The following is a 16770-nucleotide window of genomic DNA, read 5'->3' on the forward strand; positions in this document are numbered from 1 at the left end:
GTTATGTGTACATGGACACCTTTAATCCGATTAAAAGCCAAACCGGAACAAAAATGCTTCAGGTAAACACGCCATGCAGACCATTCGGATCAACATTTCATTCCGATTGAGATGGGTGGTTTATGCCACTATCATATGAATCGTAGCGCATGAAAACCATCCATCCATCCATTTCCTACCGCTTATTCCCTTTGGGGTCGCTGGTGCCTATCTCAGCTACAATCGGGCGGAAGGCGGTGTACACCCTGGACAAGTCTCCACCTCACCGCAGGGCCAACACAGATAGACAACATTCACACTCACATTCACACATTAGGGCCAATTTTAGTGTTGCCAATCAACCTATCCCCAGGTGCATGTCTTTGGAGGTGGGAGGGGCCTATCCCCAGGTGCATGTCTTTGGAGGTGGGAGGGGCCTATCCCCAGGTGCATGTCTTTGGAGGTGGGAGGGGCCTATCCCCAGGTGCATGTCTTTGGAGGTGGGAGGAAGCCGGAGTACCCGGAGGGAACCCACGCATTCACGGGGAGAACATGCAAACTCCACACAGAAAGATCCCGAGCCCGGGATTGAACCCAGGACTACTTAGGACTAGGGATGCACAGAAATGAAAATTTGTGGCTGAAGCCGAAGCCGAATAAAATTTAAACGCTTGGCCGAAGGCCGAATAATGAATGCAGTTTTTCACAATTTTTTTAATATTGCATAAATAGCCTAGAATAAATATTTAGACATGTTTTTCAAATAAAGTAATTTTTTATTGAATATTGACATTTTTTTAATATTCCAGTAGTCTTTGCTTTTCAAAAAAAGCACAGTTTTTCATTTATATTAGGCCTTCAAACAAAACATGCATTCCAAAAAAAAATAAAGTGCATTAAAGTGGATAAACCCACAACAAAGGAATTATTGTCCTTTTGGCAAAAGTCTGCTTAGCCACAGTAGATATGCTAATAATGTAAACAGAAGGCTCAAGTAAATCTCAATAAGTGTGTGCTTGTAACCTCATACACTTATACAGGTAGCCTACACAACAGGCTAATAATGTAAACAGAAGGCTCAAGTAAATCTCAATAAGTGTGTGCTTGTAACCTCATACACTTATACAGGTAGCCTACACAACAGGCTAATAATGTAAACAGAAGGCTCAAGTAAATCTCAATAAGTGTGTGCTTGTAACCTCATACACTTATACAGGTAGCCTACACAACAGGCTAATAATGTAAACAGAAGGCTCAAGTAAATCTCAATAAGTGTGTGCTTGTAACCTCATACACTTATACAGGTAGCCTACACAACAGGCTAATAATGTAAACAGAGGCCCCACTAAATCTCAATAAGTGTGTGCTTGTAACCTCATACACTTATACAGGTAGCCTACACAACAGGCTAATAATGTAAACAGAGGCCCCACTAAATCTCAATAAGTGTGTGCTTGTAACCTCATACACTTATACAGGTAGCCTACACAACAGGCTAATAATGTAAACAGAAGGCTCAAGTAAATCTCAATAAGTGTGTGCATGTAACCTCATACACTTATACAGGTAGCCTACACAACAGGCTAATAATGTAAACAGAGGCCCCACTAAATCTCAATAAGTGTGTGCATGTAACCTCATACACTTATACAGGTAGCCTACACAACAGGCTAATAATGTAAACAGAAGGCTTAAGTAAATCTCAATAAGTGTGTGCTTGTAACCTCATACACTTATACAGGTAGCCTACACAACAGGCTAATAATGTAAACAGAGGCCCCACTAAATCTCAATAAGTGTGTGCATGTAACCTCATACACTTATACAGGTAGCCTACACAACAGGCTAATAATGTAAACAGAGGCCCCACTAAATCTCAATAAGTGTGTGCATGTAACCTCATACACTTATACAGGTAGCCTACACAACAGGCTAATAATGTAAACAGAAGCCCCACTAAATCTCAATAAGTGTGTGCATGTAACCTCATACACTTATACAGGTAGCCTACACAACAGGCTAATAATGTCAACAGAGGCCCCACTAAATCTCAATAAGTGTGTGCATTGTAACCTCATACACTTATACAGGTACACAACATGTCACCACGTCACCGCACGTTGGTTGATTGCGTCACCGCGTCAAAAACTTGTGTCACACGCCACTATTCGGCCTTGTTTATAACTCATTCCACCAAAGGCCGAATGTGTTTTTTTTTTGCCATATTCGGCCGAATATATTCGGTCACCGATTAATCGGTGCATCCCTACTCAGGACCTTTGTATTGTGAAGCAGACGCACTAACCCCTCTCACACCGTGAAGCCCGCACATGAAAACATCTTCCAAAATTTAAGTAGACATGATCCTTACTTCGCATGTCTTTGACGTCAGCTATACTTTGGTGGAGCGCGGACTAAATGTAATATTCTCGGAATGAAGCCATTGTCTTGCTGCTGTCTCTCCCATTCAACATGAACATACGAGGCGTTATATACTGAGAATTATATACTGTTCAGTTAGTTTTTCTGAAAACGAAACTAGCAAAAACAAAAGTAGTGAACAGAAGGAAAAATTACGGTGACAGTGTTGGACAAGCACAAAAGCACAAAGCCATGTTTGTTAAGAGTGGAAGTCACTGGTTTGTTTCAGCCACTGCAGTGAGCAACCTCGTCCAAAAGATGGCGCCATAGCACAAGCAATAGCACATCTTTCCGTTTATGGTATGATGCTATGCATGTCAAAGTGAAGTATTTCAATTGAAGTTGTGATGCATGAAAATGCACGTTCAAATCAGATCTTTTTTTCAGGGTCCATGTAAACAGGAACATTCTAATTAGAATGATGATCAAATTAAATACATTTTACCCACGTACACGTGGCTATTGAGACTGATAATGTGGCTCCCGACAGACGCTTGCATTCCAGGGACTAAAAACTACTGTTGTGCAACAAAAAGATGACGACTAAGAGCTGATGCAAGACTTAACTAGTTTTTATTCAAATGTGGTCAGGTGGGTTAAGTGTATTCAACAGAGCAGTTAAACTTCTAATTAGGTTGAAATAAACAATTAGCGGCCAGATAGTATTTTTTTTACATATTTTTAGATAAACAGCATACTTCATTAGCGTGCCAGTTGTTGTTTTTTGTTGAAAAATATAAAATCTTTAAGTGAAAATATTTTTTTTAATGAGTTGACAATACATAATAAATTGATGCTCAAGGACAAAAATAACATTCAGAATAAACACATTAGGAAAATGATACTCACCATCCAAGGATCACTACACAGTCTACTGATAATGGAGCATCAAATCCATTTTTCTGGCTCTGTAAAATCAGAAGGCAGTCTTAGTCAAGCTTCTGGCTCTACGTAGTGACTATTTTTCTCTATCCTGCTTCTGGCAACATCCAGTGTTCCCTCCTCTGCTACTTAGCCACCTCCTTTTCCTCCATCCCTCCCATTAGTCACCCTTCCTCACGCGGTCTCCGTCTGTGCCTGTAAGGTGGGAATTGCAAAAATCCCAAAGCACTTGAAGATTCACTTCTGTCGCCCTCTCGGTGTGCAAATCAAAACCGCTCTAGAGCTAAGACCTAAAAGACAGGCATTAGAAGTAAGGCGCATTGTCACCTGTGTTGTGTCATGAGCTCAAGAGGCAGTTAGGGGACAAAGGACAAACTGATATGATAAAAAGTCCCAACTCCCTTCCCCCAAAGCAGGTCTTCATGTAAAATGTTCAAATGATGCAAGCCTTGGGCCAAAAATGGGCATTACGTATCTGATATGATAGTTTAGTTTGAAGTTAAGCAGGCTGACATTTCACCAGGCAGTTTTGCATCGGGTTTTTGAATGTGACGATATTGACGTATACACACTTTATCTTAAAAACTATTTGGGCCCCATTGTCTCCCACTGTCACTGCTACTTTTTAAATGCCTGCAAATCCGGTATATTACTAAGCAACCATGAAATTCATTTAGTTTTTAGCAGATTGAAAAATCAGAAAATACTGTTTTGTGTAATTGCACCCCTTGACCACGAGATGGCGCCAGGAAACTGAGCATAATACTAAGAGCTTTGATGAGCGTAAATGAGTTCAAGTGCCATTGAGCAGTTGAAATGCGAAAAACAACCAAAAAGATGTGCGGTTACAAATAACATGGAAAGTATACATAAAATATTTGTGTGAACTTAACCTCAACCAAGTCCTGCTTGTTTTTCCTCTCAATCGAGCCAATTAGGCCCTGTATAAATAAATCATCTTCAAGAAAACCATTAAAAAAACTACCAGGGCACAGACATCCTCTATCAAGACCTCCCTTTTTCTGAGTCTTAGTTAAGCGAAACTCCTGAATGAACACGTCTTTAAATCTTTTTTTGCATGGTTCACTAGATAAGAGAACCTTAAAGAGGAACTGCCTCATTTTGCCTATCCTTTGGCTACTTTTAAGACCCTTCTTAAAACCCATTTTTATTCACTGGCTTTTAATCCAGCATGTGACTTTATACTGTTTTTAACTTTTTTTTACTTTTTAACTGCTTTTTATCTAACAAATTGTTATTTGTATAATTGGTATTTGCTTTTTCAAAGTGTAATTTATAAGGGTGTAACGGTATGTGTGTTTTTATTGAACCGTTTCGGTACGGGGGTTTCGGTTCGGTTCGGAGAGGTGTACCGAAGAAGTACACATGCTAGCAGCGACCGGGCTAGGACAACATGTAAAAGCCAGAGCTGGCAGACCCTCCTGCCTTGTTAAGATCTCCCGTTTGGGAACACTTTGGCTGCGCGATACAACAATGGAGGACATTGTTCAGCAGCTGCTCCTGACAACACGAGCAGGGGAGACACTCCTCCAGGGCTGATGTATTCTCGGGGGCAACACCATTCACTCAACCCGGCCGTGGGTCTCCACAGCTCCGGACTCCAGGGTAAACGAAGAGTTCGGCAATTAGTTGCAAATCGTGGCTTTATTGAGGTCTTGCACACAGTCAATCCAACAAAACACTAGCCAGTCCCCGTACTCACTACCGCTCCCTCACCTCTCTCGCCCACACACTCACTGACGTCACATATTAAAGTGCCACACACACACACACACATACATACACTACTCTTATAACACATGCTAGCCCATTTCCAGTGTCACCACTGCATTCAAGCAGCCTCTCCTTGGCGAGTCAAGCAGGGCTAAAGCAATAACAAATGTTTTTATAGCAACAAATTTAAGTCCATATTGCATTAAAAACTAGATTTTGACCTACTTCTATGGTGGAACATGCCAAGTTAGCCAGGCTGATGGGAAAAGAAAAGTTAATCTGAGGCTGAGTTGACTTGAAACTGTTTAATGTTGCACTTTTTATATGTAGAAGAAACGTTTTGTTATTTTATTTACAACTTGAGGCAGTTTTGAAGTGAAGTGAATTATATTTATATAGCGCTTTTTCTCTAGTGACTGAAAGCGCTTTACATAGTGAAACCCAATATCTGTGTTACATTCAAACCAGTGTGGGTGGCACTGGGAGCAGGTGGTTTAGTAAAGGTGGGTCCATGTTAATATTCATTAACGTGGACCCCGACTTAAACAAGTTGAAAAACTTATTGGGGTGTTACATTTTGGTCAATTGTACGGAATATGTACTGTACTGTGCAATCTACTCATACAAATCTCAATCAATCAATCAAAAAAAGGACTTAATATGTAGAAAAGTTTTGTTAAGACACCATTCTGAGCCTTATCTTATTTATTTTTTATTTTTTATATGTTGACCACATTATGGACCCTGTGTGTATATGTATGTTATGCTATTGTTTACAAATTTGGTAAATAACCCAAAAATTGTTTTCTTTTTGAACCAAACCGTGAGCTTTAAACAGAGGTACGTACCGAACCAAAATGTTTGTGTACCGTTATACCCTTAGTAATTTACTTCTGTTTTAAACGTTATTTTGTAGTCTGTCCTTTGCCTGTATTTCTTTGGGGTGTACAGCCCTTTGTTCTTCAACAGTGGTTGTTTTTAAAGGGCTTTCTAAATAAAGTTGGTATGGTATGATTCACAATCCCTTTGTAGGACAACAAAAATGTTTTTTTTAATATTTTTTATGCATTCTAATGTATAATAATGTACGGCAACTATGAAGTGGCGAACAATGAAGTGATTGGGAACCCTCTATTGCGCCCACAAACCCCTCTAAATGAGATTTAAAAACTGCCAACAAAACACCATTTATTAGCGACATTGTTTTTATGAGAGCTAATGCCTTGGAACTACTTTTAGCGGTGCATTGATCACGGAGAAGCAACTATTTTATGCAGCTATTGATGTATCGAGCCGGTAAGCTGCTGTATCGTCTCTGAGTTGGTGAAAGATTCTGCAAAAGAGTAAACCATACCTTACACCTGTATAGTACAAGGTTGTGTCCATAAACAGAAAAGTTAGTCAACTTTGACATTCACCTGAGACCCGGAGATTGCAGGGAAAAAGAACTAAAAATAGCGCGGGATATAAGCCGTACCCACTACATTTCAGAAGAAAAAAATATTTGCAATCTTTTAGCCGCACTGGACTATAAGCCGCAGATATATATACATGTTGTGAAATTAGTTATTTACACAGAAAGATTCTGTAAATGTAAACGAAACAAGAGTCATCGTCAAAGACCCACTAGCTGCAGAAGCTAGCTCTCCAATCAGCTAAACAGACTTAATGACTCCGTGGTGATGTCTTGGTTAATTTACTGAGGAATTTGTTCAACTGAAACTATATTAAAAGAATGCCATTGTAAGTTAATAATAACCAACACTGGTAACCGTGTTAGCATATTAGCTCATGCTAAGGAAGCTAGCGTCATTACATGAAGAAGGCACGTACAAATATGCATGAAAACACTTCCACAGACATGACACATGGGACGCTTTAGTAAGTATACACAGTTTTAGTTATATTGTAAAACTCAAACGTTGCTTGGAGTGATGAATGAAGACTCCATACGAGTAGAAATTGTATGCCCGGCTGGAAGAAGAACAGCCCTTTGGTTGAAATTAAAAAATGGAGAAAAGCACTACATGTAAATGGAAAGACACCTGCAGTGAGTGAACTTGTCCCAAAAATGGCGGCGTAGCACAAACAGTAAAACACGTTCTCTGTGTATTTGCTGGTTTGTGTGTTTTTTTAATTATTTTTAATTATGGTGGTTATCTGAGAAAAATGTATTAATTAGCCACAGGATTTGAAGTTTAAGAAAAAAAGTAGTGGCTTATAGTCCGGAATTTAGGTTGATTCTTAATCTAAAGAAACAATATATAAATGTCCCATCAGTCAGCATCCCAGTGAGAGCAGACACTGTACAGCAAGGGATTGGTTTAACACGTTCGTACTTCGTAAGTACTTGGCAATAGTGCTACTTGCTGGATCTGCTTATTGCTCAACTTCTACAACGTGTAGCTCAGCTTCATCCTCAAAAATATAAAGTTCTGGATTACCATTTGTACCAAAGTAGTCAGCATGATTAGTAGTAGTAGTTGTAGGAAATACCATGCTTAAAATGAGAAAATGTTGTAATTATTACCGTATTTTTCGGACTATAAGTCGCAGTTTTTTTTCATAGTTTGTCCAAGGCTGCGAATTAAACTCAGGAGCGACTTATGTGTGAAATGAACACATTACCGTAAAATATCAAATAATATTATTTAGCTCATTCAAGTAAGAGACTATCTCAGCTACAATCGGGCGGAAGGCGGGGTACACCCTGCGACCCCGACTGGGAATAAGCGGTAGGAAATGGATGGATGGAAGTAAGAGACTAGACGTATAAGATTTCATCGGATTTAGCAATTAGGAGTGACAGATTATTTGGTAAACGTATAGCATGTTCCAGGGTTTCCCACACATTCATTTATTTGTGGCGGCCCGCAACCAAAGAATTACGGCCGCCACAATTAGATTTGTCGGTTTTTGACTCGCTCAACCGCTCATAAAAGCAATGGGACTCTTGTCTGTGAATGGAGCTTGTAGTTACAACTCCGGTACAGTAGGTGGCGGTAGCCCACTATGCATTGTAACTCCGCCAATTGCACTTAATTCTTTTGATTGATTGATTGATACTTTTATTAGTAGATTGCACAGTACAGTACATATTCCCTACAGTTGACCACTAAGTGGTAACACCCCAATAAGTTTTTCAACTTGTTTAAGTCGGGGTCCAATTCATGGTACAAATATATACTATCAGCATAATACAGTCATCACACAAGTTAATCATCATAGTATATACATTGAATTATTTACATTATTTACAATCCGGGGGGTGGGATGAGGAGCTTTGGTTGATATCAGTACTTCAGTCATCAACAATTGCATCAACAGAGAAATGTGGACATTGAAACAGTGTAGGTCTTATTTAGTAGGATATGTACAGCCAGCAGAGAACATAGTGAGTTCACATAGCATAAGAACAAGTACATACATTAGAAGTACATTTGAGTTGTTTATAATCCGGGGAGATGGGATGTGAATGGAGGAGGGTATTAGTAAAGTGTTGAAGTTGCCTGGAGGTGTTGTTTTAGAGCGCTTTTGAAGGAATATAGAGATGCACTTACTTTTAAGACCTTTGTTAGATGGAATCTGGGTTTAACGTGGTTTGTGGAGCTCCCCCTGGTGTTGTGGTTATGGCGGTCATTTACGTTAAGGAAGTAGTTTGACATGTACTTCGGTATCAGGGAGGTGTAGCGGATTTTATAGACTAGGCTCAGTGCAAGTTGTTTGACTCTGTCCTCCACCCTGAGCCAGCCCACTCTGGAGAAGTGGGTTGGAGTGAGGTGTGATCTGGGGTGGAGGTCTAAAAGTAACCGGACTAGCTTGTTCTGGGATGTTTGGAGTCTAGATTTGAGGGTTTTGGAGGTGCTGGGGTACCAGGAGGTGCAAGCGTAATGGAAGAAGGGTTGAATGAGAGTTCCCGCTAGAATCCTCAAGGTGCTTTTGTTGACCAGAGAGGAGATTCTGTAGAGGAATCTTGTTCTTTGGTTGACCTTTTTGATCACCTTGGTTGCCATTTTATCACAGGAAAGATTAGCCTCTAGAATGGAAGCTAGGTAGGTGATCTCATCCTTCCTGGTGATAACAATGTCACCCACTTTTATAGTCAAGTCACTGACCTTCTTAAGTTTGATATGGGACCCAAATAGGATGGATTCCGTTTTACCTAAGTGTATGGATAGCTTGTTGTCGGCGAGCCAGGTGCAAATATTGAGGAGTTCAGCTCTGAGGATTTGTTCCACCTGTGACTTGTCCTTGCCGGATACCAGCAGGGCCGAGTCATCCGCAAACAGGAACAATTGACAGTGTCATGCTGATGGCATGTCATTCACGTATATTAGGAACAGTAAAGGTCCTAGTATACTGCCTTGGGGGACTCCACAGGTGGGTCAGAAGAAGAAGAAAACGGGACTGGATCAAAATACGAGGGTAAGATGTCTTGGCAAACTAGTTCAAAAGTGGTCCGAACCTGTGCAGTGTGCAGTACCGACTCGGATTTTCTTAATTTTTATTTTCGGGACCAGGGCAGACGCACGCAGTAAAAGTCACCTGTTACTAGGGCTGGGCGATAAAAAAATAACAATATATATCGCGATAGACATGTGATCAATATCAATAGAAAATGGGGTCGATAGAACGTTCGATAATTTCACCGAGTTCTGTTGGAAAAAAATAGGAAGAAAGGCCGATGCGAAACCGCACGGCATTCTGGGGGGTGTAGGCAGAGGAAGGGCTTTGGCCTCTCGGCCTATCACGGCCGAGCCTGAACCGCAAGGCAATCTGGGAAATGCTAACAGGAAGAAAAAAAAGCAACAACGGCTAGCTGACGACAAGGAGTGAAACGAAACTGGAATATGAGTGCAGCAGCACGAGAGGAAATTGTAAATGAAAAAAGAAACGTCACGTCACCAGTTTGGCGGTATTTTGGATTGTTTAAGTCCAATACGAATCAGAGTAATACTGTCTGCAAACCTTGCAAGGTCGTCGTCCCGAGCAAGTCTGGGAACACGACAAACTTGTTTTAGCACCTGAGCCGCTCTCCCCCGCTGGAGTACAGCAACACGTGCTCCACCCCCGTTATCTTCTACCTGGCCAAAACACCTGCTCCACCCCCGTTATCTTCTACCTGGCCAAAACACCTGCTCCACCCCCGTTATCTTCTACCTGGCCGAAACACTTTGGAGTAACTTGCAGTGAAGTCGTGTGTGAGTTGTTGCAGCCAGTGAAGAAATGGTGGAGTAGTTGCTTGACTTTTGTAACTTGCAGTGAAGCCGTGTGTGAGTTGTTGCAGCCAGTGAAGAAATGGTGGAGTAGTTGTTTGACTTTTGTAACTTGCAGTGAAGTCGTGTGTGAGTTGTTGCAGCCAGTGAAGCAATGGTGGAGTAGTTGCTTGACTTTTGTAACTTGTAGTGAAGCCGTGTGTGAGTTGTTGCAGCCAGTGAAGAAATGGTGGAGTAGTTGCTTGACGTTTGTAACTTGCAGTGAAGTCGTGTGTGAGTTGTTGCAGCCAGTGAAGAAATGGTGGAGTAGTTGCTTGACTTTTGTAACTTGCAGTGAAGTCGTGTGTGAGTTGTTGCAGCCAGTGAAGCAATGGTGGAGTAGTTGCTTGACTTTTGTAACTTGTAGTGAAGCCGTGTGTGAGTTGTTGCAGCCAGTGAAGCAATGGTGGAGTAGTTGCTTGACGTTTGTAACTTGTAGTGAAGCCGTGTGTGAGTTGTTGCAGCCAGTGAAGCAATGGTGGAGTAGTTGCTTGACTTTTGTAACTTGTAGTGAAGCCGTGTGTGAGTTGTTGCAGCCAGTGAAGAAATGGTGGAGTAGTTGCTTGACTTTTTTTTAAATTTAATATTCTGAAGTTGATTTGATTTTTCCATAAATGACTGAAGAGGGTAACAGGTTTGTTTTGTCACAGATGTTCAGACGCAAGTTTATTCCGATGTTTACAATATTCTGTAAGACACGTTTGTTTCTGCTTGCTTAATGTGACTGTTATTTATTTGCATATATTGTTACAAATATGGTTTTAAAACCTGAGTTGTACACTACTCATTTCTTAATTACAATACTTTACACATTTTGTTGGATTAAGCATTTATTTAATGTCATTATTTGCACATCGACCAGTATTTTTATTTATTTGACTGTTTTTCAGAATGCTGACCTCGTTCTAAAGCAGGGGTGTCCAACTCAAATACAGCGTGGGCCAAAATTTTAAACTGAACAAAGCCGCGGGCCAAGGTTGAACCAATTAACCTTTTAATAAGGACCCAAACAAGTTTTGCATTGAATATTGAACAAGCAAGGCTTTTATAACTTTGTAGTGACGTGCAAAATCGATTTTAAATATTGTTAGTGCTGCAAGAGGTTTTGGGTATTTTTTCTGTTGTGTTTATGTTGGGTTACGGTGCGGATGTTCTCCCTAAATGTGGTTGTCATTTTTGTTTGGTGTGGGTTCACAGTGTGGCGCATATTTGTAACAGTGTTAAAGTTGTTTATACAGCCACTCTCAGTGTGACGTGTATGGCAGTTGACCAAGTATGCCTTGCATTCACTTGTTTGTATGTAAAGTCCGCATCTAGTCTGTGACTGGGCTAACAATGTTTGTATGGAGAAAAAGCGGACAGGAAGACAGGTTGTAGAGGACCTTGAATGCAGTGCCTTTAAGGCACGGCCCTAATGATGTTGTTTGGGTGGAAATCGAGAGAAATTGGGGAGAATGGTTGCCCCGGGTGATTTTCGGCAAGGGCACTGAAATTCGGGAGTCTCCCAGGAAAATCGGGAGGGTTGGTAAGTATGAGTATTAGCGGTGAATGCGGTGTTATAATACTGGCGGGCCAGCTCTAATGTTAACTTGATATTGCCTCAAGGGCCAAATTAAATTACACGGAGGGCCAAATTTGGCCCGCGGGCCAGAGTTTGACACCCATCTTCTAAAGGTTAGAGGCTATATTTAAAATAAAAGTATTTCAATTCAGCCTTTTTTCTCCTGGTCTTTATTTAGAATAGTTTTTTTTTTTTCTTAATAATTATCGATATCGACTGATATGAAACACTTATATCGTGATACATTTTTTGTCATATCGCCCAGCCTTACCTGTTACCATACCGACGAGCATAACGTGTCCAGGTATTAACCCTGTTGCCAATAAACACACGGGGGGACGGTGCTTCAGATACTGCATTAATACTGAAATTGAGTGAATGCAATGAAAATAATAAAATCTGAGGCAACCAGCTGTTAAAATGTTGTCCAGGTTCATGTTTCAGGCCCTTCATTTCAAGATTTCAACTGTGATCGGGCACAATTAATAAATATATTTCAGTGAATAACTAATTGTTCAAATCTGTAAATAAATATGTACATAAAGAGCCATATAATACTTTTTTTAACACTGAACACAACTAATCACGTGCATTTTTAAGTAAGACCAACATTTTTAGAGTACAATAGGTCTCTTATTCTTTGTAATAACATTGTTATTCTGAAGCTAACTGTGGAGGGGGCGTGGCCTGCAGTGAAGCGGGGTGTTGCCAGGACCGGCCTGGAAGTCAGCGACAGGTGCGTAGATGGCCCACCTGGGCCTTGTTATCTAATCACCTGTCACTCTGTTATAAGCAGCAGCCAGAAGGAGAGACGGGGTTGGGGCTGGAGCCAGAGCGCGAGCGAGAACGAAAGAATAAAAGACAATTGCTGGAAAGCAACTGAGAGACTTATTGAAAAATAAACCAATATTGTAACCTAGAAACAGGCTCTCATGTCGGTGCTTGGTGGTCTGAAGAACCCCCAGGAGGGCAAGCCTCACACTAATCAATGAAAAACAAATAACTTCTTACCAATAACGCAACATCTTGAACAGGTTCGGTAGAAAACGGATGGATGGATTAAAAATGCATGAAAATGTACTATATTTTGAACATTATTTTTAACACTGTGATTACACGTGGAATTATTCATGTCAGCTCAGATTTATCCGAGAGCCAGATGCAGTCATCAAAAGAGCCACAGGTTCCCTAACCCTGTTCTAGGTCATCGCTGCCACCTCTTACCATAATATGTTAGCTTAACATAGCAGTTGCTTATTTATGCCTCATATAACCTACACTTATTCAGCCTGTTCTTCACTGTTCTTTATTTACTTTGAATTGCCTTTCAAATGTCTATTCTTGGTGTTGGGTTTTATCAAATACATTTCCCCAAAAAAGGCAACTTATACTCCAGTGCGACTTATATATGTTTTTTTCCTTCTTTATTATGCATTTTCGGCAGGTGCGACTTATACTCCGAAGCGACTTATACTCTGAAAAATGCGGTACCTGACATCATGAATGTGGCTGTTAATACATTACATATAAACTTATAGTTGGAGGCTTTTGGCTGTTTTTGGAGTGCTTCATAATCGGAATAAAGCGACTTCCCATTACCTCTATTGTTAACTGACTTTTGCTGGCAATTATTTACAAAATAGAATGCATAAAAAAAGAAAAAAGGGTTCTCGTCTCACATGGGGATTGTGAATAACAGGCAACAGTTTTCTCATTGAGCTTATTTGATTAGACAGACATGTTTATGCAAACACTCAGTCCACCTCTAAAAGACTGCGAAGCTTCTAGTCCATGCCAGGAAGAACAGACTGGCCCCTGCAGAAAGGCTTTTCATTTGATCAAATTAGGGAGAAAAGAAGTGGAGTGGAGGGTGCTGTAAAAGGGAGGGTGGTTAGTGTTGGGAGTAATATCATTACATTCCAGCGAGCTTTAAGGAATCTCCATTTCTGTAGCTGGGAGGTCGATCAATATGAAGACAAAGTGAGGTTGAGGAGCTGCAACATGAGTGGCTTCCAGGGAATTAAGGCACTTTTCAAAATCCCACTTTAGATAAAGTCTGATCATCACCTCGGCATCCTGGAGGACAAATAATATTGCTTCACCTGTGCTGGGCCTGGCTCTCAAATTCGTGCACAGGTAACTAGTGATTTGGGGCTATATAAATAATCATTGATTGATTGATGATTAGGGCTGGGCGATATATCAATATACTCGATATATCGCGGGTTTGTCTCTGTGCGATATAGAAAATGACTATATTGTGATATTCGCGTTAGGGCTGGGCGATATATCGCCCAACGAATGTTGTAAATATTACCGTATTTTTTGGACTATAAGTCACAGTTTTTTTTATAGTTTGGCCAAAGCTGCGACATATACTCAGGAGCGACTTATGTGTGAAATGAACACATTACCGTAAAATATCAAATATTATTTAGCTCATTCAAGTAAGAGACTAGACGTATAAGATTTCATCGGATACGATATATCGCGGGTGTGTCTCCGTGCGATATAGAAAATGACTATCGTAATATTCGAGTATACGTTCTCACGCAATTGCTTTTAGCTGCGGGCATACACTTCAGGCTCTTCTTACTCTTTCCTTCTCACAGACAAGCAGGCGCACATTCTTACATACGTCACATACTGTCCCGTCATGCGTCACATACTGTAACCTCATACGTCACATACTGTCAGGTCATACGTCACATACTGTCCCGTCATGCGTCACATACTGTCAGGTCATGTGTCACATACTGTCAGGTCATGTGTCACATACTGTCATGTCATACGTCACATACTGTCCCGTCATACGTCACATACTGTCAGGTCATGTGTCACATACTGTAACCTCATACGTCACATACTGTCATGTCATACGTCACATACTGTCATGTCATACGTCACATACTGTCACCTCATACCTCACATACTGTCAAGTCATACGTCACATACTGTCAGGTCATACGTCACATACTGTCAGGTCATACGTCACATACTGTCAGGTCATACGTCACATACTGTCAGGTCATACGTCACATACTGTCAAGTCATACGTCACATACTGTCAGGTCATACGTCACATACTGTCAGGTCATACGTCACATACTGTCAAGTCATACGTCACATACTGTCACCTCATACATCACATACTGTCAGGTCATACGTCACATACTGTCATGTCATACGTCACATACTGTCACCTCATACGTCACATACTGTCCCGTCATGCGTCACATACTGTCCCGTCATGCGTCACATACTGTCAGGTCATGCGTCACATACTGTAACCTCATACGTCACATACTGTCCCGTCATGCGTCACATACTGTCCCGTCATGCGTCACATACTGTCCCGTCATGCGTCACATACTGTCATGTCATACGTCACATACTGTAACCTCATACGTCACATACTGTCCCGTCATGTGTCACATACTGTCATGTCATACGTCACATACTGTCAGGTCATGCGTCACATACTGTAACCTCATACGTCACATACTGTCCCGTCATGTGTCACATACTGTAACCTCATACGTCACATACTGTCCCGTCATACGTCACATACTGTAACCTCATACGTCACATACTGTCCCGTCATACGTCACATACTGTAACCTCATACGTCACATACTGTCCCGTCATACGTCACATACTGTCATGTCATACGTCACATACTGTCACCTCATACCTCACATACTGTCAAGTCATACGTCACATACTGTCACCTCATACCTCACATACTGTCAGGTCATACGTCACATACTGTCAGGTCATACGTCACATACTGTCAGGTCATACGTCACATACTGTCAGGTCATACGTCACATACTGTCAAGTCATACGTCACATACTGTCAGGTCATACGTCACATACTGTCAGGTCATACGTCACATACTGTCAGGTCATACGTCACATACTGTCAAGTCATACGTCACATACTGTCACCTCATACATCACATACTGTCAGGTCATACGTCACATACTGTCATGTCATACGTCACATACTGTCATGTCATACGTCACATACTGTCAGGTCATACGTCACATACTGTCAGGTCATACGTCACATACTGTCATGTCATACGTCACATACTGTCATGTCATACGTCACATACTGTCATGTCATACGTCACATACTGTCAGGTCATGCGTCACATACTGTAACCTCATACGTCACATACTGTCCCGTCATGTGTCACATACTGTAACCTCATACGTCACATACTGTCACCTCATACCTCACATACTGTCAAGTCATACGTCACATACTGTCAGGTCATACGTCACATACTGTCAGGTCATACGTCACATACTGTCAGGTCATACGTCACATACTGTCATGTCATACGTCACATACTGTCATGTCATGCGTCACATACTGTCAGGTCATACGTCACATACTGTCAGGTCATACGTCACATACTGTCAGGTCATACGTCACATACTGTCAAGTCATACGTCACATACTGTCACCTCATACATCACATACTGTCAGGTCATACGTCACATACTGTCATGTCATACGTCACATACTGTCACCTCATACGTCACATACTGTCCCGTCATGCGTCACATACTGTCCCGTCATGCGTCACATACTGTCCCGTCATACGTCACATACTGTCAGGTCATGCGTCACATACTGTAACCTCATACGTCACATACTGTCCCGTCATGTGTCACATACTGTCATGTCATACGTCACATACTGTCATGTCATACGTCACATACTGTCAGGTCATGTGTCACATACTGTAACCTCATACGTCACATACTGTCCCGTCATGTGTCACATACTGTAACCTCATACGTCACATACTGTCCCGTCATACGTCACATACTGTCATGTCATACGTCACATACTGTCAGGTCATACGTCACATACTGTCACGTCATACGTCACATACTGTCACCTCATACCTCACATACTGT

General features: G+C 41.2%; 1 protein-coding gene across 4 annotated transcripts in view; it reads right to left on the reverse strand.

Annotated features, from left to right (window-relative positions):
- slc45a3 (solute carrier family 45 member 3) overlaps positions 1-16770 on the reverse strand; it is a 143729-nt gene that overhangs the window by 98462 nt on the left and 28497 nt on the right. For 3 of the 4 annotated variants that reach the window (XM_061918017.1, XM_061918015.1, XM_061918018.1), the window contains exon 2: positions 3250-3308. The exons of the other annotated variant lie outside the window; for it this stretch is intronic. The gene's annotated coding sequence lies outside the window, so the exon portion shown is untranslated. The remainder of the gene's footprint in view (positions 1-3249; positions 3309-16770) is intronic. 4 annotated transcript variants of the gene reach the window in all.

This window comes from Nerophis ophidion, linkage group LG12 (genome assembly GCF_033978795.1).
Source record: "Nerophis ophidion isolate RoL-2023_Sa linkage group LG12, RoL_Noph_v1.0, whole genome shotgun sequence".
Classification (NCBI taxonomy): Eukaryota; Metazoa; Chordata; class Actinopteri; order Syngnathiformes; family Syngnathidae; genus Nerophis; species Nerophis ophidion.